This window comes from Apodemus sylvaticus, chromosome 16, assembly GCF_947179515.1.
Source record: "Apodemus sylvaticus chromosome 16, mApoSyl1.1, whole genome shotgun sequence".
NCBI lineage: Eukaryota > Metazoa > Chordata > Mammalia > Rodentia > Muridae > Apodemus > Apodemus sylvaticus.
In genome coordinates, this window is record NC_067487.1 from 21,898,636 (window position 1) to 21,917,370 (window position 18,735).

The following is an 18,735-nucleotide window of genomic DNA, read 5'->3' on the forward strand; positions in this document are numbered from 1 at the left end:
CTCTGAGATCCACTAAAAATTTTCTGAATTCCTCCAAGTGACTGGGCCACTTCTCCAGCCCTGCCCATTGTAGGACACACCTTGTCTTTTAGGCTCCAACTGCATGTATGTACTCTACTGTTGCTAATGTTCTTGGTGGTCATCTCATGTTACTGGCATCTCCAAAACACTGCTGTCTTCAGCTGTAACTAGGCTTCACCAATAGCCTCTCATAGGCTCTCTTCATGGTGCCAAGCCTGAACTCATTTGCATGACCGCTTCAGTCCTGGGCCATCAATTGCAACAGAGCACCTTTACCAATGACCTTCCTTGGCCTCTCACAGTGTTGAGCCTCAGCTGCTCTTCATGACCTCTTCATGCCTTCAAAACCAGTACCACCTAGATGACTCTTAAACATTACTAAGTCCAGCCACAGCATAAGCTACTACCTTGACTATCTCTGGAACAGTCTCTACATGCTCTTACAAAACACATCTCAGAAGATTTCACCTCAATAATGCTGGTCTCTTCTTAATCACTGCTAATTTCTTAGCTCCAACTAATCAGCATCAATAGTCCCAGTAATGTGAAGGTTTTGCTTTAATAGTTCTGGTGTCTTGTTAATCACAGCGAATTCTTTAGGCCCAGCTAACCAAAACTATAGAATCATTACAATTGAAAGATCAACAGCACTGATTAGAGTCTTTAATTTTCCCTCTGAAATTTCACAAGCCAGGCCTCCATCTTCTGCACTGTTCTTAACATTTATCTTCCAAGCTCCTATAGAACATTCCACAAAACTGTTAACATCCGAATGGCTCTTCTAGCTCAAAGTTCCAAAGTCCTCCCACTGTCCTCCCCTAAACATGGTCAGGTTGTCATAGGAATACCCCACTATACCAGTACCAATTTGTCTTTATCAGGGTTTCCATTCCTGCACAAATATGATCAAAAAGCAAGTTGAGGAGGAAAGGGTTTATTCAACTTATACTTCAACATTGCTATTCATCACTAAAGGAAATCAGGACTAGAACTCAAGCAGGACAGGAAGCAGGAGCTGATGCATGGAGGGATGTTTCTTACTGGCTTGCTTCCCCTGGCTTGCTCAGCTTGCTCTCTTATAGAACCTAAGACCAACAGCTCAGGGTTAGCACTTCCCACAATGGGCCCTTCCCCCTTGATCACTAATTGAGAAAAGGTCTTACAGCTGGATATTATGGAAGCATTTCCTCAACTGAAGCACCTTTCTCTGTGGTACCTCCAGCTTGTGTCAAGTTGACACATACCAGCCAGCACAACCAGTGACTGCTGGGAGATGGATAATCCACCTCTCATAGACATGTGTTCCCTAATTTATATCTGAAATAAAGTGGTCAGCTTTGAAATCCTATATTCATAAACCACAAAAAGTAGATTTAGAAGCTTTTATTAATGTAGTTCTTCTCTGTTTATCATCTAAATATCTATATAAATAACAATAATAAAAGAAATCAATTTGAGAAGGTATAAGATGTGGCATGGAGATTGGAATAGAGAAAAAAGGAATAGAATAAACTATATTAATTTATTTAAATTAAAATATATTTCAACTGTCAGTCTCCACAGCTAGACATAGTGAATGAAGAGATGTTTGTATTACATGGACAAAGCTATAACACCTGTTGCTTCTGGCTGCTCATTTAGGCAGAGTCCAATCTAAATTTGGAGCATGTGAGCTGGCCTCAGGTATTCTGGTCTGTTTCATCTATACATTTCAGTCTCATCTCTGTAACAATTTTTTATCCATGCAAATATTCAGTTTTATGGGGTTTTAAACATCATCAGAGAAGTAATCTCAAAATTCTCTTCAATTAAATAGAGAAGTTATGAAAAGTAAAAAATGGTGTGATCTGAGCTGGTTTGAATCTTCCTGCTAAGATCTTGGTTGGTTTTCTGTCCTACTGAATCTAGTAGATAACAGTAAGCAGTCCTTGCATTCTAATTAATGTGTTCGTTTTGCTTGATTAAACTACCATGTCTTTCTCCAGGTTTTACAATGGAAACTACTTCGAGAGATAAAGAATTAACAGGTAATTTTTCTCCCTTTCTCTATATATTCTAAATGTGTTAGTACCTCACCTATGTAAAGATTTTCAGGAGCTCCATATAAAAAAATACCATGTACACATTATTCATAAAGATTTATTATTATTACATTTCAATTAAATCTTTAAGAATATGTGTGTGGTTTTTATTTCTGATATTGGTAATAGGTTGAAATAAAAGAAACATATCAATTTAATATTGGCTATGAGCTTTCTTATTTTGCTCATCATTTATTAAACACATAAAGGTATTGTAGCTGTATGTTGAATAAATGCACAAGAAAATACACGTAGACATTCTGCTCTCAAGGAACTAAACCTGCGAAGTGAGACCAAGCTTCCAAGTAAACTTTTAAAAACTGTCCTTTATTATACTACTCCTTCTTAATGTTGTAACTAATGTTGGTGAATCACTGACAACATTTGAGAATGTGATACATATGCTAAAGACAATATTTCTTGGTATCTATTGTATGGTAAACATGGAGATGTTTCAAAATTTCTGTCAAAATCACTGGTATGGCCCACCTATATATTGACTTATATCAATATATCATATCCATCTATTATCTATCTATCTATCTATCTATATATCTATCTATCAATCCATTTATCTATCCATTACCTATCTATATATCATCTGCTTATCAGTCTATCACCTACATAATCTATCAACTGTTACTTATCATCTACTATTTAAGTTGCCTTCTATATCTCTCTCTATATATTATCTATCTAATCTATCATCTATCTTAATAGCATGTGTCTACATATTGCCTATCTTTTACTGTTTTGAACTTTACAATACTACAATATATTAAATATTTTCTGAAGAGAAATTCAACACATTTAATTATTTAACACTAGAAACTATAAATGGATACAAAGAAGATAAGTTCACATAAATTTAACAAGTCAGGAGTTTTAAATACTGTTACATACTTTCAATCTCCTTGTACTAAGCTCAAGTCCAAGTAGATCAAGAACCTCCACATAAAACCAGACACACTAAAACTAATAGAAAAGAAACTGGGGAAGCCCCTTGAGGACATGGACATGAAAATTTCCTCAACAGAACACCAATAACTTATGCTCTAAGATCAAGAATTGACAAATGGGACCTCATAAAACTACAAAGGCAAAGGACATTGTCAAAAGGACAAAATGGCAACCAACAAATTGGAAAAAGATCTTTACCAACACTACATCTGACAGACGGCTTATATCCAAGATATACAAAGAACTCAGGAAGGTAGACTCTAGAGAGACAAATATCCCCCTTAAAAAATGGAGGACAGAGCTAATCAATTTATATGGTAATGTATTGACCCTGCTTTTACACATTATGCCTATTAGGATCATAGACATAAATAACTCTACCTATCTCTTAGCATTTATATCTATTCACAATGCTAATGATATTATTTGAATCCATTTTTAATGAGATTTGGAATATTCTGTAGAAATAATGAACTATTGTTTTGTGGTTTTAGCAGTTCTGGGGCTATATCCCAGGATATTTCTCATAAAAAGCAAATATTCGACCTACCTTTTTTCATCATACATCTGTAAAATGTAGTCTACCTTTCAACTGCTGTTTCTAACATAATTATACCTACCAGTTTTTATGTCACAAATTTATTTTATAATTTGGAAAAACAATTTCATTACAGACAATAGTTTTGCAAAAGACAAAATAATAGTTTGCCTTTACATAAGTTATGTTTTTATATAGTATAAAGAAGTGAATATATGTATATATACTAAAGGTTAACCATTATCATTTTCTATAGACTGACTGTATGGAATAAAAAATAGACAACTAAAACCATATGTTGTAACAGATATTAGTTTGAATGTTTACATCCTTCAAAAAATACATGTATATTACTGACCAATGTATACTAGTAAGGGAGACACTTGGAAAGCAATTAGCTTTATAAAATGAGGCCAGAGATCCAGACATCATGAAGCACTGAGTGTAATTAAAGAAAGGTACAGTTCCTGCATACACACCTAAAACACACACAAAAAGGGCACATAGACACATGTAGGTCAGAAAACATCCCTTAGTGGGATCCTAACAATGAAGCTACTTGTTCTTGTTCTTTCATTCTTTACAAATGGGAGAGCACAACTCTTGTTGTTTTATGTATCCAGCCTATTCTGTCTAGCTAAAATGATTAGGATAGTCTTTGTTCCATATAATAAGCTTGATGCTATACTCTTTGGATAAAGCCATGGATGGTGAATGACACATGAAAGCTCTCAGAAATAAGCAGACTCTGCTACCATGTTTGACTATATTTAACCATAAGCAGTTTCTGAGGAAACATTAAAAGGTAGTATGGAGCAAAGCAACACAATATGGGCAGTGTGTTTGGTTCATTAACAATGCACTACTTATTGAACTAGAAATATATATGTCATTGAATCTAAAAGAGAAAAATGTCTTTAAATAGGTAAATATATAGGAATAGGAAAGAATCCTATAGGGCTACAACATAGGTTGATTTGGTTTACATTTCAGATGCATTTGAGACACTATGAAATGTATATAATAATATGTATATAATAGTATAAAAAGTATAAATAATAATGTTATTAAATAACTTCTCTATGATGAATGTCTGGAGAAATCTCAGTTCAAGCTATGAGCTAGTATAGGTTCAATTGAGGTGCTTGCAAATGACTCTATTATTTCTTAAACTATACAAGTCTGGTTCTTGGTGACTGTATCTGAAAGAGAAATATAATTCTTTATTTTCTTCTCCTTTTTAAATTGTCATTCCATTTGAATTAGAGTCCCAACGTTAAGGTCTTGTTTAACATAATTATGACCTAAATTCTTTGTCTTCAAATAGGTGTGGTGATATCAAGGGGGTGATATTGGGGAAGATTCATTTTACACACAACATTCAGACCCTTGTGTACTCCTATATGAAATCTTTAAACATTGGAAAATTTTCTATTTGGTGTGTAGTATTGCTATGTCATTCTCAGTGATGTTTTATTATATCAGGTCAATACTGTCATATTATTCCATAGGAGAAGAAGACAGGAAATTAGCTCTATCAAAGAAGAACTATAAGTAGTAGATCAGTCAAGAGATTTTTCTTTAACAAAAAAACATGACCTGGGGGAATAGCAAGGCAGAAAATCTACATTATGGGGACAAACATACATATTGGCAGGCACAGCACATGGGTAAGTCATAGTTTTGAAAATGAAGCTATAGCAAAATTCTTTCCCAAAATTTCTGTAAATATGTCCTGTGTAAATGTGTTCTTCTCCTGTGTTTGGCTGCTGATAGCCCATTGCAAACTGAAAACTGTATTGTTTGAAAATGTATTGGCCTCCCCTTTGTCAGAGGAGAAAATGGGAGGAATTGGAGGAGGATCTGCAAGAGTGGGTAACGGGGAGGAAGGGAGGCTGATAGAGAGATAAAATGTGAATAAATAAATATTTATATATTATATTTAATTCTATTAATTATAAAAATTATATTATATAATTATATTAATTATAAAAATAATGCATTTTAGAAACTAATAACATACATTCTTATTAAAACATTTGTGTATTATGTGCAAATCTCTAAATTCAACCCCAAAGTTACTAAAATTCAAGAGAAAAAAGCAACGGTGGTGAGAGGAGACTGCATTTGATTCCTGTAGTATATGAACATTATAAGCTAACAATAAAACACATTATAGTGTCAGGCCTATTTCCTTGATACAATGACTAGTGCAGCATGGTACTGTCTAACATCTTTGTACAGCAACCGATTACCTTTGCCTAGCTCAGACAAAAAGTAAAGTTCAAAATTTGAAGAATTGTTTCTGCTCAATGCCTACTGCCTTTATACCATTGTAAAGTCAAGCAACCATCTTAAATTGGAGACTTTGGGCTCAGAGGAAATGAAAGGAAATGGAAACATTTTACCTAAGAATGGTCATCTTTAAAATAACCTTCTCAGAACTGCTGATGTAGACGTCAGAACTAGTCTGCATCAGAGGCCATAGTGTAATGTTTCTGAGTTAATGGCCCAGAGAGCTGTGACCAAGGACTCCTCAGGGATCCTTCCCAAGATTGCATTTTATCAAGTAAGGAAGTCTCTTCATGCCAAAGGAAGAATGCAAGTAAAAATAGCAGCACACTAGGGAATAAAAAATTAGGTTGACCTCAAATATAGTAGTGTGAGTTAAGGACGCTTTTTGAGTGATAAATTGTACAGATTATATTGAACTGCTTAATCCTAAATGTAGCAGGACTATTTACCTTTGTCATTAAAATAAAGAGTAAGAATAGATATGTAGCTATTCCCTATAGGCACACAATTCAGCAGTGTCAACAGATTTTATCCTGATGAAAAGTTATAAAGCAAATTTTGTGTTTTCATAGTCTTAAAGGATCTTGAAAGCACACAGATGTTCTCCTTTCTTCTAATATTCTCTAATTTTCTTCATTATCTGATGAAATTTTGATTTAGTTTAACTACCAAATCCTACGAGTCATCTTTGGTATTTCTCTTCTGATAAAACAAGCAGATACTGTTTCTATCACATGTCAATAAACATATCTTATCTGTCACTCTGAATTTCACACCTACAGAAAGAATCCAAACCCTTTGTAAGTGTCCTAACCACTCTCCCATTAATTCCTTTAACCAATAAGAGATTTATGAACATAATGAATTAAACCCACAGTATTTCTTCAGTTACTTTGAACTACATTTACATTTACATATACAGTTACAAAACCCAGATACTATTATAGATGCTCACAAGTATTTGCTGACCAGAGCTGGATATAGCTATCACTGGGGAGGTTATGCAAGGGAATGGCAAATACAGAGGGGGGTCACTCTCAGGCAGCCATTGAACTGAGCACAGGGTCCCCAATGGGGGAGCTATAGAAAGGACCCAGGGAGCTGAAGTGGTTCACAGCCCCATAGGAGGAACAATGATATAAGCCACCCGGTACTCCCAGAGCTCTCAGGGACAAAACCATCAACCAGATAGTACGCTTGGTGTTACCCATGGCTCCAGAAGCATAGGCAGCAGAGGATGGCCTTGTTGGACATCAAAACAAGGAGAGGTCCTTGGTCCTGGGAAGGCTCAATGCAGCAGTGTATGGGAATACCAGGACAGGGAAGGAAGAGGGGGTTGATTGCGGAACAGTGAGATGGGAGATGGCTTATAGAATTTTTCGAGGTGGGGACCAGGAAAGGGGAAATCATTTGAAATGTAAATAAAGAATATATCTAATTAATAATAATAATAATAATAATAAAACAGTGTATAAAAAAGGAAACAACATATAGAAAAGTAGGTTGAACTAGTGTGTTTGCAATCCAAACGAATTAACATCTTTGTTCTGCATTACTTCAGTGTTTCTAGATGCTTTAAGATTTTGGTTTGTATGAGTATGAGTATTTTGCGTGCATATGTGGAGTGCCTTAGATGCATGTGCAGTGAGTGCCTTAGATGCAGGTGCAGTGAGTGTCCTTGGATATCAGCGAAGGTGACACATCATCTGAGAGTAGAGTTACCAAAGATCCTGAGCTGCAGTGTGAATGCTGGTGATCAAACCTGGGCCTTCTGGAAGACCAGATGCTGCTCATCACCACTGAGCCATCCTCCTCGTTCCGGAGATGCTGCATTTTTTACTGTCTTTAAGAATCAATCATCTAATTTCTTGCTAATTTTTTAATATTTTTACTTTCTATATACTTTGTTTACATTCCAAATGATTTCCCCTTTCCCGGATACCCTCTCTCCATATGTCCCATAAACCTTCTTCTCTCCATCCCTTCTCCAATCACCTCCCTCCATTTTCTCTGTCCTTATATTCCCCTCCAATGCTAGATCAATCCTTTCCAGGATCAGGACCCTCTCCATACTTCTTCATTTGTTTGGCCCAGGTTTGATCACCAGCATCCACAACACAGCTCAGGATCTTTGGTAACTCTACTCTCAGTCATTTGTTATGCGATTTGTACCTTGGGTATTCAGAGCTTCTGGGCTAATTAATAGCCACTTATCAGAGATTACATTCCATGTGTATTCTTTTGTGATTGGGTTACCTCACTTAGGATGATATTTTCCAGATCAAATCATTTGCCTAAATATTTTGTGAATTCATTGTTTTTAATTGCTGAGTAGTATTCCATTGTGTAAGTATGCCATATTTTCTGTATCCATTCATCCTTTGAGGGACATCTGGGTTCTTTCCAGCTTCTGGCTATTATAAATAAGGCTGCTATGAACATAATGGAGCATGTGTCTTTATTGTACGTCAGGGAATCCTTTGGGATTATGCCCAGGAGAGGTATAGAAGGGTCCTCTGGAAGTGTCATTTCCAGTTTTCTGAGGAATCGCCAGACTGATGTCCAAAGTGGTTGTACCATCTTACAGCCCCACTAGCAGTGTAGGAGTGTTCCTCTTTCTCCACATCCTCGCTAACACCTGCTGTCTCCTGAGTTTTGACCTTAGCCATTCTGACTGGTGTAAGGTGAAATCTCAGGGTTGTTTTGATTTGCATTTCCCTAATGACTAATGATGTTGAGCACTTCTTAAGGTGCCTCTCAACCATCCAAATTTCATCAGGTGAAAATTCTTTGTTTAGATCAGTACCCCATTTTTAATAGGGTTATTTGGTTCCCTGGGGTCTAACTTCTTGAGTTCTTTGTATATAGTGGATATTAGCCCTCTATCAGATGTAGAGTTGGTGAATATCCTTTCCCAATTTGTTGGTTGCCATTTTGCCCTTTTAGCAGTGTCCTTTGCCTTACAGAAACTATAATTTTATGAGGTACATTTGTCAATTCTAGATCTTAGAGCATAAGCTATTGGTGTTCTGTTCAAGAACATTTCCCCTGTGCCCATGTGCTCAAGGGTTTTCCCCAGTTTCTCTTCCATTAGTTTCAGTGTGTCTGGTTTTACATGGAGGTTCTTGATCCACTTGGAGTGGAGTTTAGTACCTGGAGATAAGAATGGATCAATTCGCATTCTTCTGCATGCTGACCTCCAATTGAACCAGCACCATTTGTTGAAAAGGCGATCTTTTTTCCACTGGATGCTTTCGGCTCCTTTGTCGAAGATCAAGTGACCATAGGTGTGTTGTTTCATTTCTGGGTCTTCAATCCTATTCCATTGTTCCACTTGTCTCTCACTGTGCCAATAATATGCAGTTTTTTAACACTATTGCTCTGTAGTATTGTTTGAAGTCAGGAATACTGATTCCCCCAAAATTTCTTTTGTTGTTGAGAATAGTTTTAGCTATCCTGGGTTTTTTGTTATTCCAGATGTATTTGAGAATTGCTTTTTCTAACTCTGTGAAGAACTGAGTTGGGATTTTGATGGGGATTGCACTGAATCTGTAGATTGCTTTTGCCAAGATGGCCATTTTAATTATATTAATCTTGCCAATCCATGAACATGGCAGATTTTTCCATTTTCTGAGGTCTTCTTCGATTTCCATAAGAGACCTGAAGTTCTTGTCATATAGATCTTTCACTTGTTTGGTTAGAGTCACACCAAGATACTTTATATTGTTTGTGGCTATTGTGAAGGGTGTCATTTCCCTAACTTCTTTCACAGCCTGCTTATCCTTTGAGTATAGGATGGCAACTGATTTGCTTGAGTTGATTTTATAACCAGCCACTTTGCTGAAGTTGTTTATCAGCTGTAGGAGTTCTCTGGTGGAGGTTTTCAGGTCACTTAAGTAGACTATCATGTCATCTGCAAATAGTGATAATTTGACTTCTTCCTTTCCAGTTTGTATCCCCTTGACCTCCTTATGTTGCCTAATTGCTCTAGCTAGAACTTCAAGTACAATATTGAAAAGATATGGAGAGAGAGGGCAACCTTGTCTAGTCCCTGATTTTAGTAGGATTGCTTCAAGTTTCTCTCATTTTAGTTTGATGTTGGCTACAGGTTTGCTGTATATTGCTTTAACAATGTTTATGTATGGGCCTTGAATTCCTGTTCTTTCCAAGACTCTGTGCCCTTTGGTTAGTCCGTCTAAGGGTGTATATATCTTGTTGATTCTCTCAAAGAACCAGCTCCTGCTTTTGTTGATTCTTTGTATGGTTCTCTTTGTTTCAACTTCATTGATTTTGGGCCTGAGTTTGATGATTTCCTGCCTTCTACTCCTCCTTGGTGAAATAGCTTCTTTTTGTTCCAGGGCTTTCAGGTGTGTCATTAAGCTGTTAGTGTATGATCTCTCCATTTTCATTTTGGAGACACTCAGGGCTATGAGTTTTCCTCTTAGCACCACTTTCATTGTGTCCCATAGATTTGTGTATGTTGTGTCTTAATTTTCATTAAATTCTAAAAAGTCTTTAATTTCTTTCTGTCTTTCTTCCTTGGCCAAGGTATCATCGAATAGAATATTGTTAGGTTTCCATGTCTATGTGGGTTTTCTGTTGTTTTTGTTTCTATTGGAGACCAATTTTACTCCATAGTGATCTGATAGGAGGCATGGGATTATTTCGATCTTCTTATATTTGTTGTGGTCTCTCTTGTGACCAATTATATGATCTATTTTGGAGAAGGTACCATGAGGTACTGAGATAAAGGTATATTCTTTTGCTTTAGGACAAAATGTTATTTATATATATGTTAAATCTAATTGGTCCAAAGCTTCAATTAGTTTCACTATGTCCCTGTTCAGTTTCTGTTTTCTTGATCGGTCCATTGAGGAAAGTGCAGTGTTGAAGTCACCCTCAATTATTGTGTTAGGTGCAATGTGTGCCTTGAGCTTTAGTAAAGTTTCTTTTATGAATGAGGGTGCCCTTGCATTTGAAGCATAGATGTTCAGGATTGAGAGTTTTCCTTGTTGTATTATTCCTTTGATCAGTAAGAAGTGTCCCTCAGAGTCTCTTTTGATGACTTTGGGTTGAAAGTCAATTTTATCTGATATTAGAATGGCTACTCCAGCTAGTTTCCTTAGACCATTTGCTTGTAAAATTGTCCTCCAGCCTTTTACTCTAAGGTAGTGTTTGTCTTTGACACTGAGGTGTGTTTCCTGTATGCAGCAAAATGTAGGGTCCTGTTTACGTATCCAGGCAGTTAGTCTATATATTTTTTGGGGGGCATTGAGCCCATTGATGTTAAGAGATATTAAGGAATAGTGATTATTACTTCCTGTCGTTTTTGATATTATGTTTTAGATTTGATTGGTTATCTTCTTTTGGTTTTGATGAAAGGCTACTATCTTGCTTTTTCCAGGGTGAAGTTTCCCTCCTTGTATTGGTGTTTTCCTCTTTTTATCCTTTGTAGGCCTGGGTTTGTGGATAGATATTGGGTAAACTTGGTTTTGTCATGGAATATCTTAGTTTCTTTTTTTTAATATTTTTATTTTCTATATTCTTTGTTTACATTCCAAACACTTTAGTAGTTTTGGATGGCATTTGTGTTCTCTTAGAGTCTGCATGAGAACTGCCCAGGATCTTCTAGCTTTTATAGTCTCAGGTGAGAAGTCTGGTGTGATTCTGATAGGTCTTCCTTTATATGTTACTTGGCCTTTTTCTCTTACTGTCTTTAATATTCTTTCTTTGTTTAGTACATTTGGGGTTTTGATTATTATGTGACGGGAGGTATTTCTGTTCTGGTCCAGTCTGTTTGGAGTTCTGTAGACTTCTTGTATATTCATGGGCATCTCTCTCTTTAGGTTAGGGAAGTGTTCTTCCATAATTTTATTGAAGATATTTGCTGGCCCTTTAAGTTGTAGAGCTTCAGTCTCATCTATACCTATCATCCTTCGGTTTGGTCTTCTCATTGTGTCCTGGATTTCCTGGATGTTTTGGGTTACAAGCTTTTTGCATTTTGCATTTTCTTTAACTGTTGAGTCCATGGTTTCTATGGTATCTTCAGCATCTGAGATTCTTTCTTCTATCTCTTGTATTCTGTTGTTGATATTTGCATCTATGTCCCCTGATTTCTTCCCAAGGTTTTCTATCTCCAAAGTCTTCTCCCTTTGAGTTTTTTTTTTAGTTATTTCTACTTTGATTTTAGATCCTGGATAGTTTTGCTTAGCTCCTTCACTTGCTTGTTTGTGTTTTCCTGTAATTCTTTAATTGATTTTTGTGTTTCCTCTTTCATGACCTCAGCCTGTTGACCAAAGTTCTCCTGTATTTCTTTAAGTAATGTTTGCGTTTCTTCCTTATTGGATTTTGTATTCTCCTGAATTTCTTTCAATGATTTTTGTGTTTCCCTTGTAAGGGCTTCTAACTTTTGATCCATTTTCTCCTGAATTTCTTTAAGTATGTCCTTCATGTGTTCCTGTACCAGCATCATGACCAGTGATTTTAAATCCAAATCTTGTTTTTTTCTGGTGTGATGGGGTACCCAGGACATGCTGTTAAAGGAGAACTGGGTTCAGATGCTGCCATATTGCCTTGATTTCTGTTAGTGACGTTCCTGCATTTGCCTTTTGCCATCTAGTTCTCACTGGTGTTAGGTGTTCTTCTTATCAATGGTGGACTCACCAGTGCAAGCTGCCTCTTCCCAGCTGGCCTCTCGTGCACAGCTGACCTTCCGCACTGCCTGGAGACAGGGTGCTGTGGCCTAGGCTTTTCAGATCCCGAAGCAGAGACCTGAAGGCTCCAGCCCCTGGCCTGCTGGACTCACCAGAGCATACTGACTCCTCCCAACTGGCCTCCTGGGTTGCCCCTCTGGCCTCTTGCTGGGCCTGGAGATGAGGTGTTGTAGCCCAGGTTGTTCTGGATCCTGAAGCAGAGATCTGAAGGCTCCTGCCAGAGACCTCAGGACTGGAATGTAAGCTCTGTGGGGCTGGACCCACTGGAGCATGCTGTGTCCTCCCAGCGTGCCTCTGGGTGCAAGCCGGCCTCTTGCACTTCCTGGGGACGGAGTGCTGTGGCCCAGTCTGTTCAGATCCTGAAGCAGACACTTGAAGTCTCCCACCCAGTGCCTGCTGGACTCACCAGAGCACACTATTATTTCTTGCTTATAATAATTAGCTAAAAATATTAAGAAGCCAGACACTCTGAAGCTAATAGAAAAGAAACTGGGGAAGACCCTTGAGGACATCGGTACAGGGGGAAAGTTCCTGAACACAACACCAATAGCTTATGCTCTAAGATCAAGAATTGACAAATGGGACCTCATAAAAATTACAAAGTTTCTGTAAAGCAAAGGACACCATCAAAAGGGCAAATCGACAACCAACAAATTGGGAAAAGATCTTCACCAACCCTACATCAGATAGAGGGCTAATATCCAATATATTCAAAGAACTCAAGAAGTTAGACCCCAGAAAACCAAATAACCCTATTAAAAAATGGGGTACAGTGTTAAACAAAGAATTCTCACCTGAAGAACTTTGGATGGCGGAGAAACATCTTAAAAAATGCTCAACTTCACTAGTCATGAGGGAAATGCAAATCAAAACAACCCTAAGATTTCATCTTACACCAGTCAGAATGGCTAAGATTAAAAATTCAGGAGACATCAGGTGTTGGAGAGGATGTGGAGAAAGAGGTACACTCCTCCACTGCTGGTGGGGTTGCAAATTGGTACAACCACTCTGGAAATCAGTATGGCGGTTCCTCCGAAAACTGGGCACCTCACTTCCAGAAGATCCTGGTATACCACTCCTGGGCATATACCCAGAGGATTCCCCAGCATGTAAGAAGGATACATGTTCCACTATGTTCATAGCAGCCCTATTTATAATAGTTAGAAGCTGGAAAGAACACAGGTATCCCTCAACAGAAGAATGGATGCAAAAAATGTGGTATATCTATACAATGGAGTACTATTCAGCCATTAGAAACAATGAATTCATGAAATTCTTAGGCAAATGGATGGAGCTGGAGAACATCATACTAAGTGAGGTAACACAGTCTCAAAAGATCAATCATGGTATGCACTCACTAATAAGTGGATATTAGCTTAGAAAACTGGAATATGCAAAACATAATTCACACTTCAAATGAGGTACAAGAAGAACGGAGGAGTGGCCCCTAGTTCTGGAAAGACCCAGTGTAGCAGTATAAGACAAAACCAGAACAGGGAAGTGGGAAGGGATGGGTGGTAGAACAGAGGGAGGGAAGGGGACTTATGTGACTTTCCGGGAGTGGGGAACCAGAAAAGGGGAAATCATTTGAAATGTAAATAAAAAATATATCGAATAAAATTAAAAAAAAGAATCATAAGCATATTTGAAATTGAATATATCAACAAATGTTTAGTTAGTTCAGTTAATTATCAGCTTAAAATGAAAGATATATTTTCTTGGTTATGACATGAAGAATTAAAAGCCAAACACAACAAAACCAACAAAAACTATTATCTGCTCTCCAAATCTCATAGACAGTATGCATAAGATGGAGGAGAAAAAAATCCCTTCAATTATATGAGTTAATTTTGATGAATTTAAAATTTAAGGAAGTGATGACAGTGGTTCCTTGTATAACACAGATTATAATCTTTTATGAATTTTGTTTTTTACTGTACTTGTGAGTGAACCCATTAGAAACAAGTATTATAAACTAAAAGTTATTAGATAAGCCTCTCTCAGGGATGAGGCCCCTTACACATCCAAGGCAAAATGTGACCTTTAAAAACATACACCAGCTAGACCTAGGCACCTTCGCTCATATGTAGTAGATGTGCAGGTTGGTCCTGGAACAGGGGCTTCCCAAACATTGTTACCTGTACATATGTGGGATATTCTCTTCTATCTGGGTTGTTTTGTCTGTCCTCAATGGGAAAGGACGAACCTAGCCTAGCAGAGACTTGAAGTCCTGGGGATGGGGTGGGGTGGTGCATAAGTAGGTATGCGCATAACCACTCAGAGAAGAACAGAGAGGATAGGAAAAGGATTTTTGGGAAAGGGTGATCAGGAGTGGGAGAGTGAGCAAAATATAAAGCGAATAAGTAAAAAAAAAAAAAGAAATTAAATTTAAAAACACATACACAGAAAATAAAAATGGACTTATCAGCTTGCATTTACACATTTTTTCATACACATAGATAATTATAATATATAATTAGTATTAATCAAATAATGAGAAGGCCTCTGTGAATATGAGATTGGGAGTGTGATTGAGAGAGCTGGAGAAGAAAAACTTTGTAATTGATATAATTCCTACCTAGTAATTTAATACTCTGAAATTTTTAAAAGGAAATGCATAAAATTAACGATGAAGTAGAAAATCGTTAGTCTATATTAAATAGGAAAATGTAAGTACATTATATATTTTGTATAATGTATATTTGTATTATATAAATAGATTATCTTATTTTATAAGATAATCTTTTAATAATCTTTTTTAATAAGAATCTGAGAAGAAATCTGTCCAGCCATAGGAAATGAAACAGGAGTATAACCAGAGCAAGTATCTCTTAACTTTGCCCTCTGTATCAGTAGCAACAGATTCAGTTTTGAGCAATTCTTTCTCCTTGCTTATCAGTAACTTGCATCAGTACTGAAACAACAGGCAGCAGAAAGTGCTCTCAGTGAGGGTCAAAGAGCAGCCCATCTAAATGTTTCTCTCTTATATGGTTGTAAATATACTGCCAGACAAGAAAACAGCTACATTTCCCCCTCATACCTTTTCATGCCAACAACCATCATATGAGTGCCATAAATTTATATTAATAATCTCTACATCCTGTTTGTACTAATTTACTGATAATGATTTCTATATTTTTAAAATGAGAGTGTGCCTTGCTTTTAATCCAGGATACATGCAGAAACTGTTGAAATGTGTTTTCTGCCTACCATTCTAGTTAAATGTAGCCATAATAATAGACTCTAAGAAGTGTCCATAATACTCTGCTCTCAGCATTACAAGAACAAACCAAACAAGGCAGGAAATCAGATCTATTGTCCAAGATCCACTTTCTCTGCAATTACATAGACACCTGTTTGAATTGTTAGCAGCAATTACTTAACACAGGGTTTGTGTTATCTCAAATTGCCAGGATTGAAAAGAAGGCAAATCTTTAGTTATCATGTTGCAGAACAGAGTTATTCATTGAGAAGAAAACATGGATGTTTCAAAAGGCACAATTATGTGAAATTTGGTATCTATGTGGCATATTTAGAAGGGAAGGCTTTATTATGAAGGCCAGCTTACAATTTTCCTGGATGGATAGAGCTAATATGAGTATGATGGCCATTTGACAAAGAAAAAGAAAACAGAAGAAGAAATCACTGTAAGGAGTCTTGATGCAGAACAATAATCGTAAATTGGACCATTACCTATAGGCAGAAAGAGCAAGCAGATGTGGACATTAAATTCTTAGAAAAAGGAATGAAGGGAAATTGTGAGATGCTGGTAACAGAATCCTTAAGTGTTATTACCAGAATGACAAAGGTGACTGAATATTTCAGTCCTTGAATAATACCCCCTCTGTGACAAGGCCTTCCCTCTTCACTTCTTGGAACCTCTATCAAGCTAGTCACTAAAAACACATGTGATGTTTCAGAAAGTCAATTTATCTTTGCGAAGTTCAGTTGAATATTAGTCGAGGAGATTGTTTCACTGTAAGATCTCAATCCTTATAAAAGTTGAGTCTAAGTTTGTAGCGTTATTTCATAAGTAGAATTTTTTCTACTTGTTTAGAGTAATTCTAGCTAGGTTTTCTGGTTCTGTTTTTTTTTTATTGTAAGGTAACTGATGAAGTGAATTATATATCTATAAGCATCTACAAAAAGAAAATACATACTAGACTTATAAAACAAAAACCTAGAGCAGAGACCTCCAGACAAGATAAAGGTCACTGCTGTCTCCTGCTTCAAAGTATGTTAAAATTTGCAATTTATAAAGAATATTTTCCTAGTATTTTTGTAGAATAGAATGTTCACACACACTGGCAAATATAAACAATTCACTCAGAGAATTAATTTCCCAAGGCCAAAAATTATTTTCAGTATTATTTTTATATTTAAATTTTATTTTATGTAATTTTTAACTGAAATAATGTAAGAACTTATGTATTAACTACTTATAATGAACTTTAGACAAATTTATATATTTAGTAATATTTTAAAAGTTAAACATATCTATAAAATTCTTGATCATTATAGTGTAAAATTTAAAACAATTTATTGTGTTGAAATTCATAATCATTGCTTTTATCTAAAGTTACCAACTTCACACCAGCATTCCAGAACATCTGGTTCCTGTATAAGTGCCAATAGCCATTGATAAGTCTTTTCCTATAACCTCTATAGCATAATTTCTCTAACAAGTGAGATTCTGGAGAAAAATAATTTCTAATTTTCCACGCAATCCAGAAAGCTGTCTTATGAAAATAAAAATCAATTTATTCTAACTCTAGTGAAGTCTAAATCATATGTGTAGATATAGGTAACTGGAATAATGTGAAATATTCCAGTGCTAAGAAAGAAGAAACAATAACTACAGAGTTGACATAAATATGTCATATTTCTACAAATATTAAAGTCATGCCACAGCATCTTTAAAGCCTAAATAATCAAATTTCTTTAACTGTGAGTATATTGAAAAACTGATATGATTTGCAGTGAAACTTCTGTGGTTTTCCTTCTTTATTTTCAAAGACACAATCAAGTGTCATAATGAGGTACAATGACTAGATTATCTGATGTCACGAGAAGACAAGTGAATTTTCAATTTATATACATAATAGACAGAGTGGACCTTTAAATCAATTTTTATGGTATTGTTGAATATATAAACTATACTACATCCTTTAGTGCAAATATACAATTCTATAAAGAACAGTAAAGACATGTAAGCATGCAAATAGATTTTATATTTTATGTACTATAGCTTATATTTTGTATACATACATATATATATATATATATATATATAGTTTTGTGTATGATAAAGAGCAAACATATCAACCTCAATTTGCTATTGAATTTTAATGAAGAATAATGTCTTACTTTGCATTTCCCATACATGCCTGCTCCAATACTCACAAATCTGGAAGTAGATTTTTAGAACCTGGTCCTGGTTTAATATTATAGTAACCTTTTAATATTATAGAAACATTTTTAAAAATCCTAAAAGCTAATTTAGCCTCTTTTCAAGTCTAAATTCTATTTATGATATCCTATAAACTGTACAAATGTCAGCTGCCAGAATTCATTAGCATTATGTGAGCATTCCCTTCTGAATCTACAGACATTTATTGATTGATTCTGAGTATCTACAACTCCTATTGATTAAGGTTAAGCTAGAAACAACTAGTGACTCTTGGGTACATGGAACTGGCATTGATGTATAAAGGCCATTAGCTGGCCCCTGTTTTCCATTTGTGGAAGAAACAAAACAAAACAAAATGCAAAAGCTTATCTGATTAGTGACATAGAGTATAATGGAACTGTAGTTCTTTGCAGCTCATTTTTATCAATTGATAAACATGTTCTTACAGGAGCCAGATATTTATTTGTTGAACTTTATCATGCCTCTTAACAATAAAGCCACTTCACATAGTGACTTAATGTCAAGCATCATAAAAAATGCTGAAGAAGGAATTTCGTGGAGGATTTTATGCTCATCGTTTTCATTATACGTTTATAGGAAGTAAGCAAAACTACAACAAAATTCATTTTAAGTGTGGTAAGGAAGACAATTTGGGGTTCATATTAAAAGATTATTGTAATAGTCAAGTCTTTCAGATAACTTTAAGTATGTCTTATG

General features: G+C 35.9%; 1 protein-coding gene across 2 annotated transcripts in view; it reads right to left on the bottom strand.

Annotated features, from left to right (window-relative positions):
• The window catches only part of Cdh12 (cadherin 12), a 332,749-nt gene that overhangs the window by 277,788 nt on the left and 36,226 nt on the right, over positions 1–18,735 (bottom strand). The window lies entirely within an intron of this gene.